General features: G+C 40.9%; 1 protein-coding gene across 2 annotated transcripts in view; it reads left to right on the top strand.

Moving 5' to 3' along the window:
- Nucleotides 1-24,874, top strand: part of NELL1 (neural EGFL like 1) — a 564,084-nt gene that overhangs the window by 511,292 nt on the left and 27,918 nt on the right. The window lies entirely within an intron of this gene.

The raw sequence follows: 24,874 nt of genomic DNA, 5'->3' as shown, positions 1-24,874 counted from the left end.
TTTTGCGGGGGGGGGGGACAAAAATAGTGGGGTAAAGCTTAAACCCTCCTCTCCCAAAGTGCCGTGGTCCCAATTTGAATTGGGGATGCACATGTTTGGAGGAGAGTAAATAAAAGTAACACACATAACTCTGCTAAAGGCACATTTAGTTTGGCCCTGTGTGGTGTCCTCATATGTGCTAGTATATATTCAGGAAAGAGATGGGGTTCTTTCTGTCTTGTGTATAGAAGGGTTATCTATACATTCCAAGTCTGAGTGTGAACTTTAGTCTTTGCTTAGCTTGCTTTTCCTGAGTTAACTGCAGTGCATGTAGGTTAATTCCTGCTTTCTGATTATGCTAGGTGTATATGAAGCAGGTAAACAGTGAGTGGGCTGTGTGCCACCTCTTTCAGTGCGGTGTTGTGGCCTGTTTGTTTTTTGGAGGGTGAGAAGAACTCACTCTGGGAGAAAATGGAGTCCTAATGGGTTTTGTTCTGTGCTTGGCTGCCAACTCTGAGTGGCAGCCTAAGAAGAGGAGGGCACAACTCCTTACGTGAGAGAGAGAGAGAGAGAGAGAGAGAGAGAGAGGCAAAATGGCAACCAAAATCTAGGCCATCCGCAGCTGTACACCTACTGACAAAGCTGTCCGCAGCGGCCTTCTCTCGTCTCCCTTAGGATGTATGCCCCTCCTCCTCAGCTGCTGTTCAGCTAAGTGTTGCCTCAGGCCCCATGCCTTGCCAACTGTGACAGCAGCTTTAAAAAGATAAACTGTTTCTTGGTTGCCATTTGGCAAAGCTACTTTACAGCAAAACCTAAAAAGAAGTAGCCTTTCTCCCTCACCCTCAGGCCCAACCTGCTCAAACAGGAGCGAATAGCTCAGTGCTTATAACCACTAAATGACACCAGCCCTATAAATTGTACAGTTGAAATACACATTTTAAACACAAGGCAAAAATGTATCACCATACTCCTGTGGTCAGGATGCAAAACCATGAATCTTACATGTCTGTAATTTGTAAATTATAACTTCATTTCTGGGATGGTATCACAATATTGCTCAGGTAGAATTAATGTATGCCCTAAGGTCTTCGGCTTGTTACTTATTAAACCTTTTGGAATGGATAGGATGATTTGGAATCATTCATGGAGGTTGCAGTGTGAGCCTGATAGCTTCAGCTCAGGAGCGATTTTCCACATACATGTACCATTTTTACTTGACACATTTGCCCCTCGCAGATGTTCTTAATGAACATGGGGAGACACCAAGTTCCAGTCCTAATGTGTGTGCATTCATTGTACTCCCTGAAGAAAGGCAGGTATGTATAGCTGTATGTGGAAGGGCTCTTCTTAGTGTGTTTGGGAATGCTGGAAAAGCAGGAGCTTTCCCCACATACAGTTGTATGCATGGAGTCTTTTCAGATAGTACAATGAATGCTTCTGTGTCAGAGGTAGATCCTGCTGCTGCGATGCACCCACCTCTGCACTTCCATTCTCCATGCATTAAAATGTCGGCAATGGGTTAATATGTGTGGATTTTTGTGCCTGAGAACAAAATGTCTCACAAGATATGGCCCTCAGATTTTCAGAGCACTACAAATGACAACTGCAAAGCAGAGCGTTTCCATCCGAAGAGCAAGTCATCTTCATTGAAGCCACCATGCTCTCAGCCTGCAACTCCCATGTTTCATTCTCAGGAAATCCACATACCACATGTGTTTAGAGCAGGGGTGCACCACCCACAATCCACATGTGGGCTCTCAGTGTGTTATTTGTGACCAACCATTATCTCCACAGCCAAAATTACCTTCTAATTTGCTTCTGCTGTGGAGATATTCCAGGAATCAGCACTCATAGGGCCTGCTTTCAGGAGGGTGCTCTAAGAATCAGCACTCAGGGGGCTTGTTTTTCAGAGGACACTCCAAAAATTAGCACACAAGGGGGCTGCCCCCATGTGTCTGTGGGCAGAGAAACAATGTGCAAGCATGTGCTTGTAAATGTGCACTCATGTACATAAGTGGCCCTCAGCCCCCACGTGTGACCTTTGATGTTGTGCACCCCTGATTTAGAAAAGGCCTTGCTTTGATAGAAATGGAAAGCTAAGCCCTGGTAAGTTCTGGCACAAATGAAATCTGCAATGATTGTAAATGGAGTAGTGAATGTTTTCTCTTATTATGTCTAGATTTCAATTTTCTTTTACTTCTTTTATCGTTTTTGTACATATTCTTGTCACCTAACTAGTCATGCTTAGACCCAAATCACCATTGCATACCCAAACTATGGGTAGAACAGTCCAAAAATACAGTTTGTAAGCCACCTTTTACAATTATATGAAAGATATAATCCCTTATTTTATCAGAGTTTACATTTTAAAAAGGATCTCACTGCCTATTGTCCTCCATCATGTATTATGGTAGATGAATTAAGTTTGATTTAATCAGTCAAGAAAGGAAAAGAAAGAAAGCATTTGTGTAAAAACACATTGATAGGGAGAGGAAACATTTAGGCCAGCCTTTGCCCACCTGGTGTCTTCCAAACGTGTTGAACTACAACTACCATCATCCACAGCCATCAAGTATTGTATTTTGTGTTACTGGTAGGAATCCAGGGCTAGCAATGGATGAGAAATTCACTGGGTTCACAACTGTACGTGAAAATACCCAATGTGCACTTTCCAGTACTGAACATAGAAGAGAATGCATCTCACTAACAAATTCCATACATTTCCAAGGTGTGTGGTGAGGGTTTTGGGGAGTAGGAAATGTGTACAAACACATGCATAAATTTCAAATGACCTCACAAAGAATGTGTACATTTGAAAATGTGAACAAAACCAATATTCTCAATAGAGAAACATCTGTATATTTAAGAAATGCATACAAATAATGCATACATTTAGAAAAATTCCATTTGGGAAAGAAAAGGAGTCACATTCTGATGAAGATCTGAGTCAGAATGAGCTTGGCGGTGGAAAAACGAGAAGCTCAGCGAGACCAGCTTGACAGATTTCTTCGTCCCTACTCAGGGCGAGATTCTCTCAAATGCAAAAAAAAAAAAAAAAAAAAAAGGGCTACAATTGGCATTTTAAAATGGGATTTTAGAAGACTTAAAAACTGTGCTAGCTTTTTGTACTCTTCTCAAATGACTGTTGCTATAAGGCAACGTATGTCCAATAAATCCACAGCAGTGGATTTCACAAGCGTGATTATGTCAAAAATGACAAATTTCACAGCATTTCATGGGTTTAATAGATTATATTCCACATGAAAGCCATTCATACTTAAAGTCATTATTGGACGCTTAAAATTTTGCCAGATTATCATTCTGTTGCAAGCAAAGCAATCTCAAATAACCCAGTAAGACCCTAGGGGTTCTCAGGTATAATGGATCCTCTATTCCTCCTGTCTTTCTCTGGAGTTTTTAAAACTGTCACTGTTCAAAAATCATATGCACAACTATAGTAAACTAAAATAATTCAGACTCAGGATCAAATGATTTCAATTGTTCTTCTGGTGTGAAAGGCAAAATGCAATCATTATGGAGAGTGGTGGTGGGTTTAGGTTTAGTTTATTTTTAAAATCTGTACAGTTTATCCCATTGAAACTTCATTCCTTCATGTAACAAAGGAGTATGTCTCAGAAAATTTAGCAGCATCATATATAACAGAGAACTCAATTTCCTGAGTCCTGGTTCTTAGGCAGCATGAGAAGAAAGAATCAACAGGCTTGAGGTAAGCCAGGTTTATATAAGTACATTCTTTAAAAAAGAAAACTCCCAGGGTGCAATCCTATGCATGTTTAGACAAAAAAAGGTCCTACAGCTTCCAGCATCCCCCGGGAAGCATGGCTGGCTGGGGAATACTGGGATTTGTGGGACTTCTTTTCTGTCTAAACATGCCTAAGATTGTACCCTAAAGTTTGGGGCAAGGGAATCCAGAATACCCCAATGAGATCTGAGCATGCTCAATGGCTATGGAATGCTGGCTGACAGGATTTGGGGTGGATGGGTAGTGGAGCAGAAAGCCAAAGGGGATGGAATGGAATGGAGTATCCTGGAAGTTGGCGTAGTTGACTGGTTGGATGAAAGCCTGAATAGGATCACTCCACACTGCAAACTTTTGTTGCAGATCCCACTTATTATTTTATTATTATTTTTCAAAACACCTCCCCACATTTTGACCTGTGGAGGTTCACAAGGTTAGACATTGCTGTCACCAGGTGTAAGCTGTAAATGGAATTTGAAATTAATGGGATTATTTTAATTAAATGGCATTGCTGAGCCATCTGCTCAACTGTAGTCCAGTGCCAAGGAGATTAAACATTTTTTTAAAACTCTCTATACTGGTCTCTAACAGGCTTTAATTTTTAGGAACAGTTATAGCTCTGTAATACTGAAGCAGATTGTAATGTTTTAGAAGTACTTCAGTCAATTTCTTTTTAAATGTGACTAAAGGGATTGCTCACTGATTGCTTATAGCAGTTCCACTGGCTTCAGAAATCACTATAGAGTAAAGTAAAATATGAACATTGCAAACAGATTTCTGCTAATCATATGTAACATTACAATTCTGAAAATTATCAGCTGATGCAAAGCTCATTAAAATGAAAGGGATGCTACCATTCAGGTGATTGGAAGACTGGCAGTGTGCTTCATAATAATGCATGAGGAAATATATTGCGGACCAAAATCAATGAATTGCACCAATTGTTTACCATGATGCAGAATGCAGTGAACTTTAACTTATTGAGGGATCGATGGCATCGCTGATGCCATGTAACAGCTGAGATCTTGGTATGCTATGGCTTGTCTCCTACGAGAACTCCAACACAACCTGAAGTCGATCATCCAGTGTTGCCAATAAATCAAAAGAAAAATGCTCTGGATGTTTTAGTTCTGGGTTGTTGTTGTTTGGCTAGGTGTCACCGCACTTAAAAAAGGGATATTACAGAGTTGGGGAAAGTTCAGAAAATGGTAATTAAGAGCAATCCTATGCCCCCTGGATGGCATCTGGGAGACATAGGATATTTTGGTTTCCTGGTTCCAAGTTCAGAAACAGCCAGGAAACCATGCTCCCTGCCTCCTCCTTAGCCCCCTTGCATCCAGCACATAGAGGACCTTGCTGGCTGCTGATACAAGCTGCTATGAGGAGACTGGATACATGGAGAGTTGAGGTATCCTCAGTCATCCCCAGCTTCTTTCCTTCTCCCTCCCTAAAGCCTCCACTAGATGGATAAAAGCTCCCATCTAGCTAAAATTCAGAGTGGGTTTAAGGACTTATGAGTACCCAGGGTGGATCAGATTGGATTGCACTCTAAAATGAATAACATTGCAGCAGCTGGGATTGTTTAGCTTAGAAAAATGGTGGGTAAGAGGCGATGTGATAGAGGCGTACAAAATTATGCGTGGTGTGGAGAAAGTGGACAGAAACATTTTTCTCCTTCTCTCATAATACTAGAACTCAGGATCATCCCATGAAGCTGATTTGTGGGCAATTCAAAATAGATAGAAGGAAGTACGTCTTCACCCAGTGCATTGTTAAACTAGGGAATTCATTGCTGATGGCCCTCAATTGGGATGGCTTTAAAAGGGGATTGGACAAATTCCTGGGGGGAAAAGCTATCAATGGCTGCTAGTCTGGCTGGCTACCTCCAGTTTCAGAGGCTGTAAGTCTGTGTACACCAGTTCCTGGAGAACATGGGTGGGAGGGTGCTGTTGCACTCATGTCCTGCTTGTGCGTTTCCTGTGGGCAGCTGGTGGGCCACTGTGAGAACAGAATGCCGGACTAGATGGACCCTTGGTCTGATCCAGCATGGTTCTTCTTTTGTTCTTATGATGCTGTTTTTATACTGTTGTTTTTATGTCTCTGATGGTTTTTTAAATTTTGTATACTTTTAATGTTTACTGTTTTTAGCTTTTGTGAACTGCCCAGAAAGCTTCAGCTGTGGGGCGGTATATAAATGTAATAAAATAAATAAATAATGTGTTGTGACTTCTGTCTTAATGTTTATTTTAGCTGTGCATTTTTAATAACAGTACAATCCTATTATCTTATTAATATATTGATTGACTGATAATCAGATACAAGCACTGCATTTTTATGAATTAAGGTGAGTGTTTAAATCTAATAAAGATGTGTGTGAATAGTTGCCTGAGACAGGACCCAAAGGTGAGGCAGATGCCCAGGTGTGACTGATTTCTGTGTAGTTTATAGGGACAGGTGAAAAGGGGGCTCTGGATATTTAAAGTGCCATTGTTTTGCAGCAGTCATTGGAAATACAACAATTTTTAATATGAGACCACTGAAAGGAATAGGTAAGCACTGCAAGTAAAGCAAATAGATATTGCCAGATATAGGAGTACCTTGCAGTGCAGACATGTCCTAAGGGTGAGTTTAGCTTACTGTCTTCTGGTATTGCAATAAAAAAAGTTGCATAAACATGTTTTGCTCATTAATGAGAGCATCTGTAGAACAGTGTGTAACCTGTACACTTCTTCTGCCTGAGGGCAGTCAAAAATAACAAAGTACTGGGAAGCGAAATGCCTGGTGTGTGTAGCCTGATGGTAGAGCCAGCTGCAGGATATAATCATGGAGGTGGACTTTAGATGCCTGTTCTTTTTTAAGGATTTGGTCTATAGTCTACTATTATTAGCAAATCCCTATAATCAATTTGGCCATTGTCTTTTCTGTTTTTCTGATTGTCTCTATCTAGGAGAAGAGCCTTAGTGCAGAGAGTATACTTTGGCAGTGGGAAAAGATAAAGCATGCTGCTGTTTGCAGCTTCTTTTTGTAAACAGAGCTAGAAGGCTGTTCTAGGGCTAGGTATGTACAGCAGAGGAGCAGAGAAACATCCTTAAATAAAGGGAAAGGGGAAGTGTCCTTGCATCTATGCTTTCATTTTTAAGGGCTGCCAGAAACCTTTGATCAATCTAATAAGTAAATCAATCAATTACAACCATCGTAGTTGTGAGCTAATTTTAATCCATGAGGTCACATTTTAATAAGCAAGGCTAGGAATTTAGGACATATTTTTTGAGGATATAAAACTAAAATTTATTTAATTACAATATGGCCCATGGGGGAGTGAACAACCACTTATTCATAAAAAGAATGAGTTTTATCACTTGTCACTATCCAATAGTTTCCCCTGACATTCATGCAACAGTATTCTACTAGTGCCTGGCCAAAACCTGCCCCCTATTTTTGGGAACCTCCTCTCTCCCTGTGAAAAAAGCATTGTTTTTTTCTGCCTCTTTTGCAGGGATGGGGGGAAATTTAGAGAATTTTCTCCTTAGGGAGGGAGATTTTTTTTAACCTTTTTAAAGTGTAGCCAGTTGCTGAGGGGCTTTCTTCCTGTTTTTTAGTTTTTCAAAACAAAAACAAAAAACACCCCCTTCCTCCATTGTTTGGATGAGCCCAGCAGTTCTTAGCAAATGCGAGTTGGAGACCATGTGACCTCACCCTCTCCAAAAAGCATCCAGTAAGCACTCCTGAGAATGCTGGGGGTGTTGAAAGAAAGAAAGAAAGAAAGAAAGAAAGAAAGAAAGAAAGAAAGAAAGAAGACCCCTCAACAACAATTATTATTATTATTATTATTATTATTATTATTTCTTACCTGTCTCTCCCTCTGGATCGAGACTACATTTAAAAAGGTATATGAAAAACTTGTTCCCCTCCCCAAGATGAAAATTCTCACCTGCCTTGCCTCTTTCACCCAAGTTTTCATTTTCCCTTCACCCCACCCCACCCTATGAAATGTCGAAAATGGAATTTTTGAAATGTTGGTTGAGCACTATATTCTACACAATGCTTGCTCTTACAATGGACACTAGATACTCCTAAATTCTGAGCATCTAGAAGTATTGTCAGAGCAGGGACATAACCAGTGGATTCTGGCTGGCTCAGAAAATGCACTCAGGTAGTCAAAACTATAGCCCACTGACCATACCAGAGATTTGGAGAATACGAAAGGGTGTCCTAAAGCAGTCTAGGAAAATCTGGGGCAAATATTATCTTGCTTGCACCAATCATACCCAACATGATTAGTAGGGAGTATATTTATTACCTTCTGATCACGCTGAAGGCTTGGAAAATGTAAGGCCGATATCTAGAACTGATTTAATTGCTAACAGCACCATGGGACTTCTTTTTACAGTTGCAGGATAAATGTTTTAAAGATTTTCAGTGGACATTCCAAACCTTTGATGAATTTTGAACTATGCTTTCAAATTTGTTGGTCACTTGAATCGTATTTGATGCTGACAATTAAAATGAGGCATAAAAACATAAGAACTGCCATGCTAGAATAGATCAGAAATCTTTCCTGATGCATATTTTGATTATGAATGCAACCAGCCAGATAGCTATTTTGTGAATTTCCCTAGGTAATGGGCTATTCATTCACTTTTTCCTGTATCTGTTAATCAGAGACATCCTGAAGACATACTATTTAAAAATTGCGGTTGTTTGATGAGGGGCTGTAGCTAATAGCTATTTGGTAGACATGTCCTACAGCAAAACTGCAGACCATAATTGGATGGAGGAGCCAATTATGACACCCCACCCAGCCCTCTACAAGCTGCATGGCATCAGGTAGATGTGGTCACACTCCGAATGTCAGTGAGTTGTGGCCACAGCCACCTGTGATTTGCTCTCAGACCCTAGGGCGTATGGAGGGGGTGGGGCTAAGAGTGCCAATGGGGTGGGACCCATGGAGGTGGTGCAAGCTCCGCATGCCACATCCAGAGCCACCATGAGCTGGAAGGTCTGAACCCCTGTCCTTCAGGAATTTCTCAGATCTTTTTTAAAGCGGTGCGTTCAAATGGCTATTAATTAAAGCTCACATCACAATGGATTTCATAGGTTAACTTTGTATTATATTAAGGAATTGCTGCCATTTATTCATTTGGAACCATCCAGTCCATTTCATTCGTTTTATTTATTTATTGCATTTGTATACTGCCCAATAGCCAAAGCTCTCTGCGCAGTTTACAAAAATTAAAAATGACACTGTTCTTGTGTTTTGGACAGAATGAATTTAATTTATCTCTATTCTCCTCATATTGCCCCAGTTATTGTAGCTTTTTTTTCATATGATGCTCTCTCTTAGATCATTATTACATTACAATCCAATGCATGTGTACTCAGACGTTAGTCCCTCTGAGTTCATTGGGGTTTACTCTCAGGAAAGTGTACATGGGATTGCAACCCCTTTTCCCAGGACTTCTGCAGTATCTTTTATAAAATGGCATAAGGAAGGGAATCTAAGGGATTAGAATATTGATTGAATTAGATTGATTTTCTATTGCTGATGATATGAGAAATGGATTGTTGTTGGCATTATTTTTGCTATTTATATTTTTCTTTTTCATTTGTCAGCATATCTTATATGAAAAAACCAAACACATTTTGCTTACTTTCTGACATCTATATCTATATCTATATATCTATATATCTCCTCTCATTTTCATGCGTTGCAAACCATCAGTTTAGCAGAAAAGAGGAACAATTAAAGAAGTACCCAATCCTTCTATAGTACATAAAACTGGTAGTAATTTTCACGTTTTATTTATAGCAAATCCATTTTAAAAGCAAAAGTCAGTGCACTGAACTACTGACAGTATTTCAAGAAGTCTCTTACTGCTGTGGACATTTTAAAATAGCAGCATTGGAAGTTTCCTGGGTAACAGTACATATTTCACAGTCCCTCTAAAACTATAGTAGTGGTTTTAAAATCTGCTACTAGTTCTTATTTTTTTCTACTAGGAAACAAACTGCTTATAAATGACAAGTTGCTTGATAAAGTGATTCGTCAAAACAATGTTTATAGCTTTAACTTGTACATATGTTGTTTGGAAGCCTAGCATACATTTTTCACATCTGATTATATTGTAATGGTTTAATGTACCATTGAAGTTGAAATTAGCACTCCAGTAGAGTTCTTCTTTTCCTCTTCTCTGTGACAGTTTATCATGTTTTCCTACCCTGATGATACCTCTTAGAAATGCATTTTCATGAAAGTACTGCAAAGGTAGATACCTCACTAAAGGTAGAATAACTCTGGATGAAGTTTGGTGTCAAAAGATCAGTTTGAATGTTAGAGAAACAAGGTAAATGAAGCTGCAGGAGTTTGAAACTGGTTGCTCTCAATTCTAATACTCTCAAGATGCAGCATATGCAAACATTGACCGAGGCTAGTGTAAGAGTTAATGAACCCACATTATCAGGAGCAGGAATCCAGACCAAAAAAGGTGGATTGTATTGTATTGTATCAGTTGGATTGATAACAAGCATAACACATTGGTCTACAAGGTTACACTACAATGCAGATGTTCACAATGCTACCATACAATGTCATACATTTGCACATAATGCTATACATATCAAAATCCTGGAGATTGTGGACTTTGGCATGAAATCATGTCCAGTCATTGTGACAGGAGCAAGAGCTGCAAATCTTGCAAAATGATGGTGGGCAAAATTTGGCCCTGTTCAGAAGACACCTTAAACCACGGCTTTAACCATAGTAGTTAAGCTAGAAAGCAAGGCTGTGTTCAAAAGAGACCTTAAACCATGGCTTTAACCACAGTGACTAAGGAAAAAAACCTTTTTCACCATAATTAAAGCTGTGGTTTAATGTGTCTTCTGAACACAGCCCAGTTTTCCGGCTTAAGTACTGTGGTTAAAGTTATGGTTTAAAGTGTCTTCTGAATGGGGCCTTTGAGAGAGGCCTATTTATGGCTTTGTCCCACATACCTTGGCCTCAGTTCAGCTGGGCAGGCAGTACAACCCACCTTGTCACTCACCCTCTTTACATGGTATTTAACAACCTCTACTAAAGGAGTGCTAAACAGTGAGTTCTGTGACATAAAACTTTATGTATCTGAGCAGTTCATAACAATTAAACCATAAAATACGCAGTGCCAGAAAGAGAACAACGTAGGCACCAGGCAAGCCTCTTTGGGAAACTCATTCCACAACCAGAATGTCATAACAGAAAGGGACCTATTCTTAGTAACAATCTACCTCACTGTCTTTGGTGGGTGCTCCCAGAGAAGGAACTCTGAAAAGATCTTAGGGTCCAGGCAGGTATATATAGAAGGAGATCATCCTTCAGGTAACTTGGCCCCAGGCTGTTAGGGTTTGGATGTTAACACCAGCACTTTGAATCATGCCCATAAATGGACTGGCAGCCAGTGCAGATGGAAAAGTACTGGCATAATATGATCATGTTGGCCAGACCCCATTAACCTTCTGACTGCCCTATTTTGGACCTAGGGGGAATCCGCACGTAGTTCTCAGGGCGCTTCCATCCGCCCCCAGTGCACCCCGAAAACGAGCGTGTAACTTGCCTGTAAAAGAGCCGGGGAAGAAGCGTCCTTGCCGGCGCCGGTGCCGCCACCCAACTCCCTCCTTGCCGGCTGGGACGGAGAGCTTGAGGGAAGAAGGCTCTCCATCCCAGCCGGTGAGGAGGGAGTTGGGTGGCGCCGGCGCCGGCAAGGACGCTTCTTCCCCGGCTCTTTTACAGGCAAGTTACACACTCGTTTTCGGAGTGCACTGGGGGCGGATGGAAGCGCCCTGAGAACTACGTGCGGATTCCCCCCAGCTGAAGTTTTCAGATCATTTTCAAAGTCAACTGCATATAACACGTTGCAGTAATCCAGGCAAGAGGTTACCAGAGCATGTGTGTCTTTAAAACGACTTGGTGACATTGTGTCTGCATTCTCAGAGGTGCAGAATAAACAGAAACTCTTGAGCTGTGGCATCATGTGAACTTACAGGAGGTAGTTGGCAGGTGATGGGGTCAGTGCAGTGCCCTACCTGAATCCAAATGAATAGCTGCTGTCCATTTTGCCACAGATATAACAGGCGGTTTCTCGTGGCTGGATCCCACATCACTCAAGTAATATTTTAAAATCAATGGTTGGGCAGTACCTTGATTAAACCAACTAAAATGTCACTAAAATTCTGAGCAAGCTTTCAACTTTCCAGAACTTTTTATCAGGACTTTATGCAAAGCAGGAAGAAGCGTGTGTGTGTGAGCGTGCGGACGTGCTTGGGGAGGAATAGGCTTGATGCTGTAGCCATGAGATCTGCATCTCGACTCAGGCCACAGCTAGACCTAAGGTTTATCCTGGGATCATCCAGGGTTCGCCCCTGCCTGAGCACTGGATCCCCTGTGTGTCACCTAGATGAACAGGTTTGATCCCTGGACGATCCAGGGATAAACCTTAGGTCTAGCTATGGCCTCAGTCTCATGATGGAGACTGAAGACTTGATTGGATTATTCTCTGCTAGGTACATCAGGTTATGCCTAGGATTCTGGAACAAAAAAGCAGTGACAGAATCACATGAGCTTGCCAGGATCATGTAGCTAGTACACAAATGCTCCACTTGTACCATGTGATAATGGCTGCAATCTTATATTCATTTACCTTGGAGTATGCTTCACTAATGTCTGAGTAGACATGCATATGATTGTGTTGTCAGTAATCTCAACTATAGCTGAGCTAAAAAAAAAAATTCTGAGTTTCAATTTTCTTAGGGGAATTTGCATTTTTGACAAGTGAGAACTGTTGGCTGAATAGGGATGCAAATTATATGAAAATCAGAAGTGTTTCACTACTTTTCATCTTAGTCTTGGACATCAAGTCCTGGATACAATCTTTAATCAAGCTACGTGTCAGTAGAAATTATCCATTGTGATACTGAACACACTTTTCTTGTTCAGGTGATTTCACTTGAGCTTTGCTCATGAATACATTTATTTAAGATTCATGCCAAGAAGAGGAGAAAAATATGTGCAGTTTACACAAGATATGGGTATATCAATTTTTCTAATTGCAAGTGCAATTAACATCATGCCTGTTTCTCTGTCGTCTTTTACTTTGTTATGAATTTGAAGAATTCTTCAGTTACTTTAAAAGAGTCTGTGCTTTTCCTGTCCCTACTCTCAGTGTGTGGGATTCTCAGCAACCCACTGTGACAAGTTTGCAAAACGCTTTGCTGATGAAATTTCTCACATCTGTTCTGACTTGGATTCTACGTTGAGAGCACCTCTAGGGTGGCAATTGAGGCAGCTGCATGCCACATGTTGATGGACATGTTTCACCTCATTCAACTTGAGGAGGTGAAGAATTTACTTGAAAGAGTGAGGCCAAGCACTTGTTCGTTGGACTCTTGTCCATCCTGGTCAATAAAAGTTGCCAAAAGGAGACTGGCCAGCTGGGTGGTGGAGATAAATGCTTCTTTTGGTGAAGGCTGTGTCACAGTTCCTTTAAAGGAAGTTGTAGTAAGAACGTACGTGTGTGTGTGTGTGTTTGTGTGTGCATGTGTGTGTGTGTGAATCATTGGCTATGCCTACCCTACAACACTATCAGTCAGTCTCCAGCATTCCTTTTCGGAGGAAGGTCCTAGAACAAATGGTTGTGACTCAGCTTTTGTGGGTGATTATTGCATCCTTTCTGATCTAAATTCAGGCCAGGTTTTGGGACACCTTGGTGGATGACTTATGCTGGAAAGTAGGCAGGGGGAGTGTGTCCCGGTTGGTTCTGCTGCACTTCTCAGTGGCATTCAGTACCATTGACCATGATATTCTTTTGGAGTGTTTTGCCAGCATGGGACTTGGAGGCATTATTTTACAGTGGTTCTGATCTTATTTAACTGAGCACAACCAGAAGGTGTTGCTGAGGGACTATTGCTCGGCACATGACCACTGCCCTATGGGGTTCCTCAAGGCTCTATTTTATCCCCTATGCTTTTTAACATCTGCATCAAGTCATTGGGAGAGATCATCCAGAGTTTTGGGGATGAGTCTTGTAACTATACTGATGATACCCAACTGTATGTCTTGTTGTCAACTGGTACCAAGGCGGTTGTGGAAGTCTACACTATCGTCTGGATATAGTGATGGATTGGATGTGGTTGAACAAGATGAAGCTTAATCCAGACAAGACTTTGGTACTGTTGGTCAGTAGACAAACTACTCTAGGATTGCGGGTTCACAGCCTGTTCTGGAAGAGGTTGCACTCCCTCTGGAGGATCACAGTCTCAGTTTGGGGGTGCTTTTGGATCCAGCATTGCTCTTGGAAAGTCAGGTGGCTGCTGTGGCCAGGAGAGCCTTGCCCAGCTTCAACTGGTGCACCAGTTGCACCTTTTCTTGGAGAATGCAGCCCATTTGTTCTAGTTTTTTAAAAAATACAATAAGTTAAAAAGTGCTGGTAGAGGTTTTCCAGGGAAGTTATTTTAATTGTTAAAATTTATAATCTGATTTTCAAAGTTAGCTTTAAGGCAGCATATAATACTATATAATGAAATAAAATACATTTAAAAAGAGCAGGATAAAACAAATATTGAAGCGTTATTAAAAACAGCCAAAATTCAGCTCCAGCAATAATTTCTCTAACAGAGTTTATGCACTTGAGATGAAAACATATTTGTAGTTTGAATGAACATTCTGGATGGAGGATTGAAATTCTCATCACAAAGCAATTTAGTTAAAACAGTCTCATATATGAAAATGTCATAAGAAAGAACCAAATGCTGGGAAAGTTTTTACTACTCTCTTAAACTGATTAGGGAGAGGGGGTAGCTGAACGTCTTGACAGTTGTGCAGTCGGGCGGGGGGAGTGTTAAAACAACAACAACAAATGCTTGCGAACCACTTCAAAAACATCCAGATCTATGTTTGGGGTGATCCTTGCAATGTCTCACCAATGCAAACACTCTCCGCTGTGTCAGCTCCCTGCTTTTCAAGGAAAAAAAAAGGTTTGCCTTTGCAAAGCAGGTAGGGATGGGGAATGGCACTGGGACAGAGTCCATTTCAGAATGCTCAGATCAGCATTTCCTGACAGGCGCAACTATACTACATGTTTCTGGCAGAAGATGATGGTTCTGAGCGTGCTCAAAACCATCATTTCCACCTCAGCAGCTGGACAGGCAGGGTAAAGGTCTGTTTAGCTAGTGAGATGTATTTCTTCCTGCCACAAAGCAAATTTCTCTCATCCCCTTATATTTTGCATTTTCTCTCATACCCTTATATTACTTGCAAGGTGGTGGTACATTATCAGGTCCTCCCGAGGGGATCAGAGGGATGCTCTTTCATCCATTTCCTAGCCCTGATTTTATCTCTTGTATGAAGGGAACTTAAAGCAGGTTCTCAGTAAACACTTATAAGGAAAAGGGAAGGGGCTCTTAGGAGAGAAGACATTCCCTCAGATAGTCCTACCTAGGTAGGGATGTGTGAATCAGCAAACCTCAAGCTTGCCAAAGTTCTCCAGATTCCATCTCAAAACTTGTTCCAGCTTGAGTCCGTATCAGATTTATTTATTTATTTATTCATTATTGCATTTATATCCCGCCTTTTTTCCTCCAAGGAACCCAAGGCAGTGGACATAATCCTCCTCCTCTCCACTTTATCCTCACAACAACCCTGTGAGGTGGATTTGGCTGAGAGTCTGTGACTGGCCCAAAGTCACCCAGTGGGTTTCCATGGATGAGTGGGGACTAGAACCCAGATCTTCCGACTCCCAGTCTGACACTCTAGCCACTACACCACACTACACCAACCTTTATCATAGAATAGTAGAGTTGGAAGGGTCCTACAAGGCCATCTAGTCCAACCCCCTGCTCAATGCAGGGATCCACCCTAAAGCATCCCTGACAGATGGTTGTCCAGCTGCCTCTTGAATGCCTCTAGTGTGGGAGAGCCCACAACTTCCCTAGGTAACTGATTCCACCATCACACTGCTCTAACAGTCAGGAAGTTTTTCCTGATGTCTAGCCAGAATCTGGCTTCCTTTAACTTGAGCCCGTTATTCCATGTCCTGCACTCTGGGAGGATCGAGAAGAGATCCTGGCCCTCCTCTGTGTGACAACCTTTTAAGTATTTGAAGAGTGCTGAAAAATCTTTGCTGAAGTCAAGATATATGATGTCCACAGCATTCCCACAGTCCACAAGGGAGGTTATCCTATCAAAAAATAAGATCAAATTAGTCTGACAGGATTTGTTCCTGACAAATCCATGTTGGCTTCTAGTAATCACTTCATTGATTTCAAGGTGTTTACAGATTGACTTCTTTATAATCTGCTCCAGAATTTTCCCAGGGATGGATGTCAGACTGACTGGTCTGTAGTTCCCAGGTTCCTCCTTTTTGCCCTTTTTGAAGATAGGGACAACGTTAGCCCTCCTCCAGTCATCCGGCACCTCACCCGTCTTCCATGATTTTGCAAAGAGAATAGACAAAGGTTCTGAGAGTTCTTCTGCTAGCTCCTTCATTACTCTAGGATGCAGTTCATTGGGCCCTGGAGATTTAAACTCATTCAAGGAAATTAGGTGTTCTTTGACCATTTGTTTATCAATCTCAAACTGCAATCCTGCCCCCTCAACTTCTGCTTCACTTTTTCCAGGAGGGTCATAGACCCACTTTTGGGAGAAGACTGAGGCAAAGTAGGAATTGAGCACTTCAGCCTTTTCTTTGTCGTCTGTTATCAATTTACCATCCTCATTAAGCAGTTGAACCACCATTTCTTTCCTCTGCCTTTTACTACTCACGTATCTGAAGAAAGCCTTTTTATTGTTTTTAGCATCCCTCGCTAATCTCAGCTCATTCACAGCTTTAGCCTTCCTGACGCCATTTCAGCACTTCTGCGCCACTTGTCTGTACTCTTCTTTTGTAGCCTGGCCTTCCTTCCACTTCCTATATGTATCCCTTTTTGTTTTCAGGTCATCTCTAAGCTTTTTGTGGAGCCACATTGGTTTCCTCTGTTGTCTTCTATCTTTTCTCCTTGTTGGAATTGTTTGTAACTGTGCCTTTAAAATTTCATTTTTTAAATACTCCCACCCATCCAGCACTCCTTTTCTCATTAGGCTCACTTGCCACGGGACCTTACTTATCATAGTTCTGAGTTTATTAAAATCAGCTTTCCTAAAGTCCAGAGTACGTGTATGGCTACGCTCGACTTTTGTCTCCTTCATAATCAAGAATTCAAGTATGACATGGTCACTTTCCCCCAGAGTTCCCATAACTGCCACTTTATCCACTAAGTCATCCCTATTGGTCAATAACAAGTCAAGGATTGCCGATCCTCTAGTTCCTTCCACCACTTTCTGTAGGAGAAAGTTATCACCCATACATGTCAGGAATTTCTTGGAAGGGACGCTTTTGGCAGTAATGGTCTCCCAACAGATACCAGGGTAATTGAAGTCCCCCATCACTACTACATCACACTTCCTTGAAACACTGGCAATTTGTTTCTCAAAAGTTTCATCCTCGTCTTCTCCTTGATTGGGTGGTCGGTAGTAGACTCCGATTATCATATTTTTTTTATTCCTAGCCCCATTTATTTTAATCCAGATGCTCTCGATGGGGCTCCCAGTCTCATCCGTCTGTATTTCTGTGCAGGGATGGGTATTTTTAACATATAGTGCAACTCCACCTCCCTTTCTATTTCTTCTGTTCTTTTTGAACAAGTTATATCCTTCAATTGCTATATTTCAGTCATGGGAGTCATCCCACCAAGTTTCAGTGATACCTATCAAGTCGTATTTGCCTTCATGTAATAAGAATTCAAGTTCGTTCTGTTTGTTTCCCATGCTCTGGGCATTAGTATATAGACATTGAAGACCATGTGTTTTATAGTCTGGTTTTGTTCCTACCTTGTTGCAGACACTATTTTGGGACACTGTTGGAGCTGTTCTCTGTACTGTGGTGCATTGGCCTTCATCCATTGTTGCCTCGAAATTTACGTCTCCCACCCCCGTAAGATTCAGTTTAAAGCCCTCCTGATCAAGTTCTTCATGCTGTGGCCGAACACATTCTTTCCAGCCCTTGTGAGGTGCAACCCATCCCTTGCCAGCTGTCCATGTTCCAAGTAGCATAGCCCGTGGTCCCAGAATCCAAAACTCTCACGACAGCACCACCTTCGTAGCCAGTCGTTCATCCGGAGTATTTTTCTTTCCCTTTTTAATCCTCTTCCAAGAACCGGGAAGATGGATGAGAAAACTACCTGGGCCCCAAAGTTCTTCAGTTTCCTTCCCAGAACTTCAAAGTCTGAAATGATTTCTTCATAGCTCTGCTTGGCGACATCATTTGTTCCCACATGGATGAGAAGAAAGGGGTATGCGTCCATGGGCTTTATGAGCTTTGGTAACTCTTCAGTCACATCTCTAATCTGTGCTCCAGGGAGACAGCACACCTGGCGAGTCCATGGGTCTTCACGACATACTTGGGTTTCAATCCCACGCAGCAGGGAGTCTCCCACAATGACTACTCTTCTCTTCTTCTTGGTTGACCTACCTTCTGCCTCTTGGTCACTGTTGCATGGTTTCTCCTGTACTTCTTCCTCTGCAAACTGTCCTTCAGTCTCATTCTCCAGAAGCTGAAAGCGGTTGCTTAACTCTAATGGTTCCACCGGTGCAGAATGCCTTCTAATTCTTCTGCTCCTAACTGTCACTCTTTTCCAGGGAGTTTCCTCTTCATTGGCTTTCCTCCCCTCAGCATACTCCACTTCTGCTTCAGCTGGCTGTTGTTCTTCAATCTCATGTGCTTCTTGTTGCTGTTGCAGTTCCACCGTTCGGTCTAAGAACTCCTCAACTTCTCTTATTCCTTGGAGGGTGGACACTCGCCGCTCAAGTCCTCTCACTTTTTCTTCCAAAAGTGCCACCAGCTTGCACTTGTTGCAGGTATAAGCCATGTTGAGCTTTATTTTTTATCCTTCTTCATAAAAATATATGCAATTTTTTGTGTGTATTTTTCCAAATGCACGCAACAAATGTGTGCATTCTTCTCCCATGGATTAAACATATTTGTGGACATTTTTCAAATATGCACATTTTTCATGCACTTTTTAAATATGTGTACATGCTGTCAAACTCCAATGTGTTTTTTTTAAAATTGCACTGCAAGATTGGGCATGTACAAATTTTGACCACAAATCGAGTCTGCCTTCATGTTTGATGCGGAAGGGGTGAACTGAATTAATCCTGATAAAATACAATCTGAAACAAATTACTTATACATTCCTATGTAAAGGCCATTTTTGGAGTTTTTAGGTCAAAAGGCGTAGCTTAAATTGTGCCATTAGGCTAACTGGTAATCCATGTAGATGTAGAATTCCAAGTTTAATGTATTTGCCATCTTTTGTAGTTTTATTACAAGATGAACCTGAATTGATGCCATATTTGAACCTTATACTTAACTAATGGATAAATAAAGCATAAATAAAGCAGTAAAATAATGAATTGTAATTTGCATTAAGGGTGATAAGTAGCTAAAGAGAGTCCCAACAAGGTGCATGGGTTTTGCTTTATAGATTATTTGTTCATTTGACTGCTTTGCTGATTTTGGCACTCCTCAGTGGAAAATGCTGTTTATGGCTCTCAGCAGGAAGTATTTGGGGGTATGTAAATAGGATGCCTCTTCTCCTTTGGATATATGTATAATAGATTAGGTTGGGTTTTGCAGTGCAAACAGGTCTGTTGTACTGAGAATATGAATAATGTTGGTTTCCATAATTGCTAACATCTGGCTTCTCATAAATCTGTTAAATTGCACGGAAGTAGAATTAGAGTCTGCGTCGCAAGTAAAGCAATTACATGGAAGTTTGTAGGCAATATACTCATTTGTGAAATCCTTTTAGTTTTGAACTGTGAAATCTACTCCTCTAATCTATACTTTAAACCAGTTGCATATGATATCCATGGTAAAAAGTGACGCCTTAACTAAGTTGAGAGAAAACATTGTTTACGTTTTATGAATTCAAAAACACCGAAGAAGAGTTTTGGTGTCATTTTTAACTAATGTTTTTAGCCTAAGGTACAAGTGGAGGGACTACTGGAAAGATAAGTGACAACAAGAGATTTAAAGGCAAGAAATGTGCCTTTTCCCTTTAATGCCATTAATTCTCTATCAATTTATTCATGGCCTTAATTTAATTACTATTACATAATTTTCCTTTTCATAGTTCCCTTCCACCTGAAACATAGTATGACATTGGATTGGATTTCAAGGCACCGGGCTGCCTTTTCATTACCTATTGTGCTTTTCTCAAGTTGCATGCTTTATTAAATGTAAAATTGAGAGAAAGGTAATGGAGTTAAAGAATGTGCACATTGACATACCTTTAAAAGATTTCCAGGGAGGTCTTCCCAAGAACTAATGGGAACGTTATTGGAAACTAAGGCTCAAACTACACATTAAGCAGAGTTTTGTGGCATATGAGTGTGCTTTTAAACCCAAAGCACCATGTGTGAAAAAGAAAGTACACCCTCTTGGAATTGTATGATTTTACATATCAGGACATAACAATCATCTGTTCCTTAGCAGGTCTAAAAATTAGGTAAATACAACCTCAGATGAACAACACATGACATATTACACTGTGTCATGATTTAACAGAAATAAAGCCAAAATGGAGAAACCATGTGTGAAAAAGTAAGTACACCTTATACACAATAGCTTGTAGAACCACCTTTAGCAGCAATAACTTGAAGTAATCATTTTCTGTATGACTTTATCAGTCTCTCACATCATTGTGGAGGAATTTTGGCCCACACTTCTTTACAGTTCATTGAGGTTTGAGGGCATTTGTTTATGCACAGCTCTCTTAAGGTTCCGCCACAGCATTTCAGTCGGGTTGTGGTCTGGACTTTGACTGGGCCATTGCAACACCTTGATTCTTTTCTTTTTCAGCCATTCTGTTGTAGATTTGCTGGTGTGCTTGGGATCATTGTCCTGTTGCATGACCCAATTGCGGCCAAGCTTTAGCTGTTGGACAGATGGCCTCACGTTTGACTCTAGAATACTTTGGTATACAGAGGAGTTCATGGTCGACTCAATGACTGCAAGGTTCCCAGGTCCTGTGGCTGCAAAACAAGCCCAAATCATCATCCCTCCACCACCGTGCTTGACAGTTGGTATGAGGTGTTTGTGCTGATATGCTGTGTTTGGTTTTCACCAAACGTGGTGCTGTGCATTATGGCCAAACTTCTCCACGTCTTATCTGTCCAGACATCTTGTCTGTCCAGAGGACTTCGTTCCAGAAGTCTTGTGGTTTGTTCAGATGCAACTTTGCAAACCTAAGCCGTGCTGCCACATTCTTTTTAGAGAGAAGAGGCTTTCTCCTGGCAACCCTTCCAAACAAACCATACTTGTTCAGTCTTTTTCTAATTGTACTGTCATGAACTTTAACATTTAACATGCTCACTGAGGCCTGTAGATTCTGAGATGTAACTCCTGGTTTTTTTGCAATTTCTCTGAGCATTGCACGGTCTGACCTTGGGGTGATTTTGCTGGGACGTCCTCTCCTGAGAAGACTGGCAACAGTCTTGAATGTTTTCCACTTTTGAATCATCTTTCTCACTGTAGAATGATGGACTTTAAATTGTTTGGAAATGGCCTTATAACCCTTCCCAGATTGATGGGCAGCAGCAATTGCTTCTCTAAGATCAGTGCTGATGTCTTTCCTCCTTGGCATTGTGTTAACACACACCTGAATGCTCCAGACTAGCAAACTGAAAAAACTTCGACTTTTATAGAGGGGGGTCATACTTGCTGATGATCAATTAATCATGGACATTTGATTAGCAGCACCTGTCTGCTACTTAGCATCTTAATTCCTATGGAAACAGTAAGGGTGTACTTACTTTTTCACACATGGCTTCTCCATTTTGGCTTTATTTCTGTTAAATAAAATGACATGGTGTAATATGTCATGTGTTGTTGTTCATCTGAGGTTGTATTTACCTAATTTTTAGACCTGCTAAGGAACAGATGATTGTTATTATGTTCTGATATGTAAAATCATACAATTCCAAGAGGGTGTACTTTCTTTTTCACACGACTGTACCTTTGAACAGAAGAAAGGCAGGGAGAAAGGAGCTGCTTAATCTCTCCCCCTTCCCCATTTTTCAACTCCAAATGGAGCTCCCCAAGTGGCTTTTTCTTTTTTCTTTTTACCCAGGGGGAAAATAGGAAAGTATTATTAGTTCATGGCTAAAGAAGCATTTGAAACAGAAGAGAAAGGTCAGCCCTTTTATTGATGCCAGGTGTGGATAATTGATGCATTCTATGGCATTCTAGTGATGGATGTAGTGATTGATTAGCAATTCTGTGACCAATAATGTTATATTGCATATGCTAATCAATGGTGTGTGTGTGTACACCAGGATGGACAGCTTGTTGACTTCTGGATGCTTAGGCCTATAAAGCCATCATCCCTCACCACCGACTGTACTGGCTAGGGCTGATAGCAGTTGTAAGCAAAAAACTATGGAGGGCTACAAGTTGCCCATACTTGCTGTACACATTCATATCTTAAATATCATCAAAATGCAAATCTTTGTGCTGCACTGTGATATGGTAAGGCATTTTTTAAGTGAATATATGAAATAGAGAGTCTAATTGTGTCATTTGCATGGCAGCCGTCTAGAAATAAATATATGCAAAGGAAGCCCTTACATTTGCTGAGAAACATACCTCTTTTTTCATATGGTATTTAATTAGGGTTGCCACCTCTCTGAGTAAATGAACCAGTAATTTTCATTTGCTTGCTTAGTTTAAATTTATACATGGAAATGTTAAGATCCTCATTGATTATCAGTGAGACTAAGCTAAAAGAAGTGAGGTAAAATCACACACACAAAATGAGAGAATCTGCTGAGCCCTTGGAGACTGGTGGTTACGATTTAGCTGAGGCTGTGAATCCATTCTGGGTTTTAGTCAGAATGAGCCAGAACTCTAAAGGAACAATCCAAAGTGCTGAAACCTCACAGCCCCACCTAAACCGGAACCACCAGCCTCCACTGATTGAACCTCTGAAGTCCCCGACTTCAGATATTTATTTTCTTTTATCTTCTCTATTTGGCCAGGGGTGTGGGGGTGAGGGTCAATTGCAAATCTGTCTTCTAGGCAGCTTCCTGTAAAATATCTTCCATATCTTACTATTTTTTCCTTACTATTGTTGGTGCAATTGTGCTTTTTCAGCCAGAAAACAGGGGGGAAAGAGTAAATGAAAGAGTGTTAAAATGTATTTGTTTTCTTTTGCATGATAATTTGGCCAATGTCTTCCGTACAGAGAGAACTGAGAATAACTGTTCTGCTTCATGACATCATTATCTACAGAGATAGTCTCACCTCTGTTCCTTTTCTCAACTGGCCTAGAAAACATGCCTGGAAAGTTGTAAATAGGGCTGCAGTTATAGAATTACAATAGTGAGTGGCTCTTGTCTCAAGAGCAAGTACTCTTCCTCTAATGCTCTGTAATTGGAACCACACTAATTTGTCTGTGCCACTTGAATAAGAGTGCAAAATAGGCTTAGAAATGTTTTTTTGCTGTGGCATTTTGTTGGGTTAAAATGTCTCCTCTTTCTGCCCTTAAAATGTGTGTTCTGTCTCTGTTTCACCAGAACTTCACCAAATTCCAACTTTAGGGGGTTGTCTTCTTTTTACAAATGATAGACAGGCAGACAGGGAAATTACACACAGTATTTCATTTCACCTTTAGTAAAGGCTGGCTCATATGTTATCTTAGCTGTCTCTCTTGTGAAGTTAACTGTCTATTTGTGTAACACTGGAGAAAGAAACTCACGAAAAATCACAGATCAGTTTCTATGAACAGGTATTTATTTATTTATTTATTATTTATTTATTTATTACATTTCTATACTGCCCAATAGCCGAAGCTCTCTGGGCAGTTCACAAAAATTAAAATCATAGTAAGACAACCAACAGGTTAAAAGCACGAATACAAAATACAATATAAAAAGCACAACCAGAATAAAAACCATGCAGCAAAATTGATATAAAATTAAAATACAGAGTTAAAACAGTAAAATTTAAATTTAAGTTAAAATTAAGTGTTAAAATACTGAGAGAATAAAAAGGTCTTCAACTGGCGACGAAAGGAGTACAGTGTAGGTGCCAGGCGGACCTCTCTGGGGAGCTCATTCCACAACTGGGGTGCCACATCGGAGAAAGCCCTCCGGTATTTCAAATTTCAGAACATCCTCCACTCACAGAAACTGATCTTCAAGGATTTCTCTCCTCCAGTGTTACACCACTTAACACAAGTAAACCATTTACACAAGACATTAAATGCACAACAGAGCAAGCAGATATATGTGCATTAATTGTTCATGTGAGTGGTTTAACTATGTGAGTAGTGCAACTTTGGAGGAAGGAAGGCCCTGAAGACGAAATAGCCTTATGTGACAGAATAATATAATCTTTGATTCATAAAGTTTTTTAAGCAACTCTCTTGATGCCAAATTCCCTGTAGTCTTTCTCATCCTTGGGTGAATTCTGATAACACAGTATTCAGCCATGTGTTAATAGTCAACTCTATGGTTGACTATTTAGGGGATACTCCACACAACATGATAATAATCAACCATGAGTTGACTATTAACTAACTGCATTGACTAGCTGATCCCCTGCCCATCCCTACCCCCCTCTCTGTCCTCCCACCGAATAGTGGTGCTGGCTCCCATGAGAATCCTCTTTGTGCCACCGCCGGGACCTGGCGGTGTGCCTGAGCCCACGTGGGGCTGTCCCGGTGAGTTGGAGCCATGCTCTGCTCCTCCTGCTCCATTGTGCGGCTGTGCTTTCCGGGACATTGACTATTGTGTCGTCCGAACCCAGTCCTTGGTTGTTGTTGTTTTACAGTACCTTGGGAGTAGCATATTTTCTTTTCCACTAACCCCCATACTGAATTGATTTCCTTTTCTTCCGCAGAGTATGCCTGATTGCTTTTGTTTTTGCTGTTTCGTTCCCCAACATGAGAAAACTCTTCAATAGCCATTAGCATGGATTCTATTTTGCTCATGCAAAGGCTTACAAATTACTTTGCTGTTCTGTTCAATAGTGTATGGCTGGAGTAAGAATAAGAATAAAGAGTAAATAA

Source organism: Elgaria multicarinata, chromosome 2 (assembly GCF_023053635.1).
Source record: "Elgaria multicarinata webbii isolate HBS135686 ecotype San Diego chromosome 2, rElgMul1.1.pri, whole genome shotgun sequence".
Taxonomy (NCBI): domain Eukaryota; kingdom Metazoa; phylum Chordata; class Lepidosauria; order Squamata; family Anguidae; genus Elgaria; species Elgaria multicarinata.
This window is presented reverse-complemented; position numbering and strand designations above follow the sequence as displayed.